The sequence below is a fragment of the Stegodyphus dumicola genome, chromosome 5 (genome assembly GCF_044657685.1).
Source record: "Stegodyphus dumicola isolate Sdum_Otavi_A_Nest chromosome 5, ASM4465768v1".
In the NCBI taxonomy this organism is placed as follows: domain Eukaryota; kingdom Metazoa; phylum Arthropoda; class Arachnida; order Araneae; family Eresidae; genus Stegodyphus; species Stegodyphus dumicola.
In genome coordinates this window covers 87010807-87020963 of record NC_140772.1, presented here as the reverse complement: position 1 = coordinate 87020963, position 10157 = coordinate 87010807, and positions in this window count along the sequence as shown.

Genomic DNA, 10157 nt, shown 5'->3' with positions numbered 1-10157 from the left:
ACATTTGAGACGATTGAGCGAATCATTCAATGGATACTTTTCTACCGGAAATATTACCAAAACTCAGAGATGGATACTGGATCCATTTCTATATGACTTAAATTTGATGGATGATAGTGATCTGAAAAAAGATCAACTTATTGAAATGCAAGCAAGTGGGCATGTTCAAATGGAATTCGAACAATTAGAATTGCAACAATTCTGGTGTTCACAGTTGCAACGTTATCCAGAGTTGGCGAACGGAGCACTGCAATTACTCTTACCCTTTGCTACCACCTACGTGTGCGAAATGGGATTTTCATCGCTTTTGCATATAAAATCTAAAGCTAGAAATCGCTTAAATGCAAGTGATGACTTACGCGTATGTTTTTCAAAAAAGGAACCTCGCTTCGCCAGTATAATAATGAACAAACAACAACAGACTAGTCATTAATAAAAATAATATTGTTTTGTATTTATATAAAATGTTCAATGTTTTTCAATAAACGATAAGTTTCGCAAAAAATGTAATTTCTAGACTAAAAAAATTAAAACACATTTTTCAATGGGGTGCGGGAGATATATTTTCAGATTCAATGGGGTACGACTCAGATTCAATGGGGTACGACTTTCTAAATTTGAAAGTTTAAGAAACACTGTCATAAAGCATCAAAACAGCTGCGAATTCCTATTAGAATAGTGCATCGGTTATTCCGAAAGCATCTGTTTCCGTACAGAGTGCAATTCTTACGGGAAATCAACTTAAATGACAAGCTAAAACATGTTTCATTTACTCATGATATTATTGTACGTATAGATAAAGATTAAGAATTTTTACTAGTACCATTCCGCAACTACAAAGAAAAAACATTTTTTAGTTTTTTACTTATGTTGCTCTCGTCACCTGGAAAAGCAAAGCATTCATTTATTACTCTACATAAAAAAACTTTTGAGGTGGTGTATCAAACAAACTTTATTTTTTACTTCCTTCTACGAAGTAAACTAAGTATTGTAATCACGAAAAATTCCGGGTATCATATTTCAAAGAAAATATCCATTTTGACCGCTATCGAATGCAATTTAACTATGTTTTTGCTTCACATCTGTGCGTAAGGACAGAATAAACGGCCCTTTTTCCTAAACAAATTATAGAACTGATTTAAAATGGATTCAGAAGAGACTTTTTCGTGGGGTCTGTACGTACATACGTACGTATATATTTGGCATTAACTTAAAAATGATTAACTTAAAATCGTTGAAATTTTGTATAGGACTGCTATAACATGTAGTTGCGCAGCACAGTTTTTTGGTCAAACGCATCAAACGTATATATATATGGACCAAACGTAATGGGAATGGGGCCAAAAGTAAACATTAAATTCTGTGCACCGAAAAATCCGCCCTTCTTGCCCGCTGACCGAATTACTTGTTTTTGCGTACAAACTCTAATTTTAATTGTAAAAATTTCTTTTAATTGTTTTTACTGTATTTGGTGTTTTATATTTTTCTATAGTTTTCAATTTTTAATAAAGATATTTTAAGGGTTTATGTACTTTTGCCTTGCCACTAAGTAAGAACTGAATTAATTGAAGCAGAAATAGGTCTCTAATGAAATTCGGAAAAATGAGTTTAAATGAAATGCAGCAAAAAGTGCGTATATTCCGTAGAAGGAAGTCATGTGGTATCTGCAACAAATTTTCTTCTCTACGTTAATTACAAGCCGAGTTATACGACACTGAATTTGTAAAGTGTCTTTTGGGACATCCTGCAAGTTGAAATATATAGATCACTTATTTGTGGGTGTTCAATGTTTAAAAAAATGTTATTTTATATTATGTTTGTATTATTAATGAATATCTAGTTATTTCTTAAACGGTCTCATTTCTAAAGCAAAGAATTACAGAGAATAATACCGTTGTATGAATAATACATGTGATTCTTATAGTAATAAACCTGAAGATCGATTTGTCTTCTCTATGGAAACGAATATGCGTTTTATTTTAAAGCTTCGAAGTGCTATATATATTTTCAATTTACATGCTTCACCTATCTTAATTTTCAAACAGAGTTAATAATAGGATTTTTAAAGTTCCAAACTATAGCGGTATGCCCGACAATTTAGATATACTATCTTAGATAGATTAAGGCAATATTTATTTATTTAATAATAGTCTTAATTAAGTCTCAAATACATCTGAACTTACCTTGTGCAATATGGTCGTACTCTAAATAATAAATTTCGAGCCTAAAATCATCCTTTTTCACATATACGTAAAATGAAAAGCTCTGATCTTTGATAATTCTATAATCTGATAGTAATTATCAGCAGAAGTATTGAAGCTCCTTCTAGCAAAAATACCATTACTTCATGAAGAAAACTTCAAATTTTAATAATATTTCATACAATAATGAAAAGTAATGAAATATATGGAAAAATAAAAACATGAATTAAAACATCATAAAAAAACCAGTAGTCGTTTATAATACATTTCATAAGGTGAATCATGCAGCAAATTTTAATATTCTTATATATTTCTTCATAAAATTGGATTAAATGTGCCTTTAATGGACCTTTATTATTATTTTTTTTTAATCATAGCCTAAGTGGCATTCTAAATTTTGTGTTAAAACCTGCTCTTTTTAAACATCTAACATCGCTACCTAGAGCTGGCAAGGTAGCCAGTTCACACTTTGCATACACACGGACTTTGTAGACAAAAATACAATGTAGTAAATAAGTTTCTCGTGCAAATCTTCGTTTAACGATAAAATTAAAAATCTAACACTTTTACAGTTTGTATCATCGGATAGAGCGGGAAAAATGGTTCCAATGAAACAAATTTATATGAAATTTTAAATGTAACTTCTGATATTTTTTGAATTTTCGAATGTTATTCGATTTCTTCGACTATCTGAGGTTCATTATTTAACATTTTAACACCTAAAATGTATCGGGTATTACTTTTTGGAAATTTCACTCTAATAAACGCTTAAATAACGAATCTAATAATTAGTTTGCGTAATCAATAATGTTAAGTTATAAACATTTTGAGTTTATCAAGAATACCCAACGATTTTATTATTTGTGATATAAAACAGCAGATTAATTTTGTAAAGAGGATTATTTAATTTCTTACTCCAATTAAACTATACGACAAATTATTTTCTAATTTAGGTTCATTAATTAGTTTAACAGTTTTAAATAAAAACTTATTTTATTAAAATTTCTTTTTAATATTTTGAATACTGTGAAAGTAAATAAAGAACTTAGTGTCATTTTTTTGCACTGTATATTTTATTCATGTCTGTTTATTTTATTCATGATAATGTGTCTAGTTTCTTCAAACTGGAAAATTACAACACGGTGGTCGTGATGGTATTTAGAAGTACTCCAAAGATAAAGCTTTTGATTCTTTGACAGTCAAAAAGTTGGCTCATTCTCATAACTTTACGCAAGAGATAAATCTCCATTAAATATTTATTTGTCTAAACGTTGTAGAAACATTATTTTAATTCGAAACAGGAAAGATGTAAAATGAGCAATGCCCTCGCCGGGACTCGAACCACGGACCTCTCGAATACGCGTCGAGCGTGCTGACCAATAAACCACGAAAACATGCATGTTAATAAGGCGGGATAAATACCTTACATACCCCTATTAAATGGCGACTGCGGATTAGGGGACCCAATCTCCAAATCTTGGCGGTGGAGACTTATCGTCCACCATCATTTTTTAGTCCACGATCGTCCACATAGACTTATCGTCCACCATCACCACTGTAGGGACATTATGTTATTTCGAAACAGGAGAGATGAAAAATGAGCAATGCTCTAGCCGGGATTCGAACCAAGGACCTCTCAAATACACGCCGAGCGAGCTGATCACTACACTACAAAGGCATGCTAAGAAAGCGGGAGAAATACTTCATAAGTTATGCATTTTGTGTTCTAAAATGTCACATTTTCAAACATGTAATCAATATTTTGCATTTTAATCCCGAAAGGTAGGAAATGAATATTTTATGAATTTTGAGAAGTGGTGGTGGCTCAGTTCTGCATACTCCATCGTTTTTTAAATTTCTGCAGCAGTAAGCTATGTAATCTAGGTAAGACAATATTTAATCATCTAAAATTTAATATTTATTTTATTAGTTTATTGGAAAGTCTTACAAAATTTGTTAGCTTAATGACAATCAAATCGAGAAATGAGCCCCATGGATCACTACTGGCACACTGACAAATGCCATTTTTGGTCTTTGAAGTGTTTATTATATTTTATTGCAAGGCAGTGAATGGAAAAAGAAGCAAAACTAAATAAAAGCAAATTTTAAAAAGAGATATAGCGGAATTTGTGAAGAATAGCAATGTCAGTTTCAATTATTCAATAAAATATTGGCAGAACAATTTTGCCAATAAAAATGATAGGAGCAAAATTAGTCCTAGAAAGACCCACGTATTTATCAGCAATTCAAGACAGAATAATTTTTCTTGAATAGAAAATATTACAAAGTTTGGATTCTTGTATGTGAAAATCCATAAATAAAGTACAGCAAAATTGTGAAAAGAACACCAAGTTACTTTCTGAGGAGGAGATAATATTCTTGTAAAAAAAAGTACTTGACTCGTTTTTAAAAGGCGATTCTCATATTAAGAGACAGGCAGACCAAAATTTAAATATAAGCAGAGAAAGAATGTAACAAAGCGCTTAAACTGTTAATTTCTGGAGACTCGTAGTTATCTAAAGAAGAAGCTTGAAAATTATTCCATGTAATTGAGGGGAGTTTAAAATAATCTGTGGTTAGGCAAGTTAAATATTATAAACATTATATAAAGAAATTTGTGATGAGATTGCTTTTCCCTCCCAAACTAAAGAAACACCATGTCAAAAGAGATAAAAGTCCGCTACTGCAAGAGTTAATGAAATAAGTCGCTGCCCAATTAACAGCTAATCCAGCTTATGAACTTAATGCGTAAATGGTGACTTGTAAAGTTAACACTATACATATCTAGTTCTGTGAATTTAGGTTATTAAATGTTTTCCTGTTTCAATATTTTTATTTGGAGAATCAATTGAGCTTGTTTGGTAGGAGTAGAGTAACAATCCTTTTAAATGTATTTGAGGTGGATTTTTTGTATTAAGAAAAATTCAGTTGCACTGGTTGTGATTATAAGTCATCTCCTACTAGTGTATATTCTTACTACTAGACCACTGAAAGATTTATAGTTTCCGTAAAAGACAGGTTTTTCTTTCAGGAAATAAATGTCACAAAATAAAGAAACACTGTGAGAGAATTTTATTATGGTTGTTAGTTCTCCGCAGTTGTTTCATACTGTAGGAAGAAGTAAGATATTAAATATACTGAAGTTGCGTGAACCGAGAAGACGCTCGCAAGCAGTCGAGCGGTAATGTTGTGGAATGCTGGTAGGTCAGCCTGAGTTCGTTTCCAGACGGTCGGGACCTCTTCATGGACGTTTTCTTAGATTTTTTCATGTTGTAACGTGGATATGAACCATTTTTCCTCAAGTCCTTCTCGAAATCTTTCCACCTCTTAGACAGAGTAACCTTGGGTACTTTGGGTTACCAGTTGCCAAGCCATTAAGTCGCTGAATACTGGGTTTGATTCCGGGCGAACGGGCTGTCTGCATGGGCATTTTCGCAATTTTCCTCAAGTTTAGCGTGTATATGAGCTAATTTCTCTTCGAACGTCCTCCGCAAAGGCATCCCTCCCCTTAAGCAGATAGCTCTAGTATACCTTACCATAATCAAATAAAACAAACCAGCCTTCATTGCTTTATCGTAATTAAATAAACCAAATAACCATTAAAAAGGAAAGAAGCACTGATAAAACAAAAGAAAAAGAGGAAAGGAAGAGAAGGAAAAACACAGCACATGAAAAGAAAGAAAACAGTTATCTGGGTCTTCTAACACCTTTTTTTTTCAGAGATGCTACCCTTGAAAATGGGATGATTCACCGTATGTAATACTGGAATTCATCAGTCACAGAAATTTATTTAAAAGATATCTGAAAAATAAAAAGGAGACTTTTTAGTTTTGTTTTCTGAAGGATGCGTAAACTATAAAAATTCAGTGGGTAATTCAATAAATGTAAGATAATAAATCTAAAATGTATCCAAGAACAGAAGTTAGCAGAATACAGTGAGTTTTTTTACACTTATTTTTCATGTAACTACGTTATATGTTGCTGCAGTGATAGTAAGAAAACGAGATCATTAACGAGTGTATATTTTCCGTAAAAAATTTATTGTGGGAGAAGAGTTATAAATATAATAAGCGCGCAACTCACTTATTTCTTAAAATGTTTTTATAAAATATTTTCCCATTAATAGTTAATATTTTTGATATTTTTCACATATTTAAAAAACATCTACTAATGGCAATTTACACGCAAAACGGAACTTCTGTCTTTTCAAAGATAGAATTTGAGAGGCCCCTAGGTACACCTTGCAGAGGAAAAGAAAGGACAGTTTTATTATATCTCTCCTTTTACTGGGCTGCTTGAGAAAATTTAACTTACGTTTTTTATGTATCGAAAGTGCAACTTAAGATATATATTGGATTTATACATAGCATTGTTCTAACATAGGTATTTGACACAAAATCGGAATTTTCCTGATATGGCATTTCCATATTTAGATCCTATGACCCAAATTATGCCTGAATATGAAATTTTATAAGAAACTTGATGAGAAATTTAAAAATTCATCTTGACGCACTTTTTGCAATTTTCGGCAAGAATCACCTTGGTGAAATTCTTAATTTAGAGTAACCACTTTTCCCTACGCCCACCAGCGGCCGAGCGGTAAAGTCGCTGAACACTGGTAGTTCGGTCCAAGGTTTGAAACCCGCGAACGGGCTGGCTGCATGGGTGTTTTCGTGGTTTTCCCCATGTGTAACGTGTATACGAGCCAGTTCCCCTTAGAAAGTAATCTACGAAGGCATCCCTCCCCTTAGGCAGATAGCCCTAGTGTGCTTTGCCATAATTAAATACACACCAGTTTTCCCTTCTGTTTCATGTTTCACGTGAGAAATAAAAAGGTGCATCGTTCATTCTTTCAAAGAATTTTAAGAAAATGCGTAAACCATATCTGGCATTAGTATCGCTTGTGACAAATATGCCAAATTTATTTTAAAATGCCCCAATATATAAATTCAGGTACATATTTAGAAATTTTGAATAAAAAATACTAATGTTTTGAGGTATGCCTAGAAATACATCTATTTTAAGATGATGGCAGAAATTGTAAAAGTTAAAATTCAAAATTATTTTCGAAAAATTTATATAAATTACTAAAATATACAAATTAAAAACAAAACGGAAAACGGCTAGGAAATTTATTTTGATTGAACCTAAATTTCGAATTGCGAAAGAAAGAATCAAGTAAGTTTAATTTAAAAAGGATACAGTAAATGTATACGCCAAATTCAATTAGCATTGAGAAGCTAAACTTTTGAGAGCTATTTTTTAAAAAAAACTACACGGGCGATTTTTTTACAAAACTTGGCACTTTGTCATAATTTGAATCATAGAATCGAAATTTGGAAAAACATTTGTAAGTCATTTTGTAGGAACTCCAATTTTATGTCACAATACCTATGTTTAAACAACGCTATATATAAATATAATATATATCTTAAGTCGCGCTTTCGAGACATGCAAAATGCAAGTTAAATTTCGTCAATCGGCCTAGTAGAAAGGAAAACGTAAAATAAAACTGTCACCTTTTTTTTTTTTTTTTTTTTTTTTTTTTAAACAATTATTCTATTAAGGGATATTAGTCTCGAAGTGGGATTTTGCGTTGAATCACTATAAACGGCTGAATCACTTTCAGATTCTTGCCACGAATATTGTTGCCCTGTATTATATTTAAAGAAATTAAATAATGAATGTTTCTCGCATTGTGAAAAAACCACTGTATGTAGAGCCATCAAATTTTGAATAATGCGATCCTTCACCCGAACATGAGGTCCTGGAAGGCCAGATTTTGAATTTTGAATTTGTTTTATTATATTTTTCATATTTTGTAAAACTTTAACGAATTTCTGATTAACACACTCAAGGATTTTAAAGCGAGCAATGGCAACACTGTACGGAAAAAAAACATTTTTAACTCCAGCGCGGGCGACTGTGTGTTGGAAATTCTAAACATATGATGTTTTTAAATATTTTGTGATATTGATGTTGAATTCAATTTTATGTTGTTGAAGTGCGAAGAACATGATATTTAATAAATGAAGGTGACGCAGAATACGCTCAAAAAACGCCCCTTTAAGCATAAGCTAATGTGTGAAAGCTTTCAGAAATTTTTTCAGGGTATACATTAAAGTTTAATAAGTGCATTATTAGAATACGCTATGTTAAAGATTAAAATTTTTCATAAACATATGTGCATTCTTTTACGAGTTGACATATAGTAAAGACAGAACTTAGACATTGATAAAAAGTAAATTTTTGCTAGAATTCTTTAAAATTTCCTTTATAATTTATTGTAAGCTCTTTAATGACCTACTACTAACACGTCCTCCTAAAAAGTCAAAAAATGTTTCACCATGACCTGAAAGAAAACGTTAAAAACAATTAGCTGAATATCCAGCATATTTGAACTTGCATATATCCATGTCCATGTCTGCTTCTTCATTCGTTCCTAAATGCATCACACAGATACCATCAGAGTTGAATTATGAAGACAGAAAATCGCAGGAATAGAATTTCCCGATTGTAGCTCCAATGGCAAAACTTCGAGAATGCGCGATGAGTGGTTACAAATGTAATTTCTCCATCAGAATTTGGACCGCGATTAAATTCCGTTGCAGGGATCTCAAGACAGACGCCAACCAACAGTTGGCGAAAATTAAACGACCACTAGTTAAATAGTAATTAACTGGAAGGAGAATACGACAGTTCCAGGGAACAAGAGGGAAGGTCTTCTAAGCCTTGCCCTTATTGGAAGATTACACTTCAAATGACTTAGTTCGAGGTAATTAAATGTTGTAATTGCTAAAGTTCTGATTAATTAAATTGCAGGAACCCAACATTTTCATTTTATTTTGCAAGGCATCGACTGTCCACAATTTCAAGTTTAAATTTAATTTAATGGAACTAAGAGCTTTCACTAACGAAAAGGGTAGTACAGCTTTAATAGTTAAATTTAAAACTTTAATAGCTAGGGTTTTCGTTCTAAAATATATTATCGTACAATAGGATTAATGGCCAAATCCTTGTCGTTTTATCATAAATCTTTGTTGTGTTGTTTTATCATAAATCCTTGTTGTTTTATCATAGAGCCAACCTATTTAATAATCCTTAGAGTATTGTAAATATTTTTTAAACTTCCCCCCTGTTTGAGGATTTTTGAAGTTAGATATAAATATATAGAATTTGATACTGTAGTTCGTTAATTTATTACTTACCTTATTAACGTAGTAGGTGTTCAACAGCATTCCTCATAAATGTTTACTGACTGAGATCTGTTTTAAAGACTACTGTTAATGCGATATTTATCTTTAAATATTTTCTTAAAAGACAGAGGATTGTACTTTTGTATATGATAAAAATATTTTTTAATATTTATATTTGTAAAGGGAAGGCGAATTATACTCTTACTTTCAAAATTTATAAAACCTATTTAAACTTAAATTGTTTACAGCAACTCTCCTTTATTTAGGTATTCAGAAATCCTTATCCTTATTTTATTTATGTAGAGAAGTTCCTGTTTATAGTGCATAATAAAATTACACTTCCACCTTATTACGACCACCAATTTCCGTCGCTAAAAACTGGTATTTCGGTCCGGAGTTCGTATCCCGGCGAACATGCTGGCTACATGTGCGTGTTCTTGGTTTTGACCATGTGTAACGTGTATATGAGCCAGTTTCCCTTACAAATCCTCCAAGAAGACATCTCTCTCCTTAGGCAGATAGATAGCTCTTGTGTGTTTTGTCATAATTAATTAAGCCAAACCTAATCTTTCACCTTATTATGTGTTTTAATTCAGATGACCGTATATTGCAACATTCTTCACTTTATTTATTTATTTTTTAATTTAAAAATTCGCATTCCATTTTTGCTTCCTTTATTCTTCTAAATTTTGCTAAGCCTCTGAACTCTGGAATCTAAAGGCTGTTTTCTTCCTTAAAAATAATAGATTTTTTACAGGGT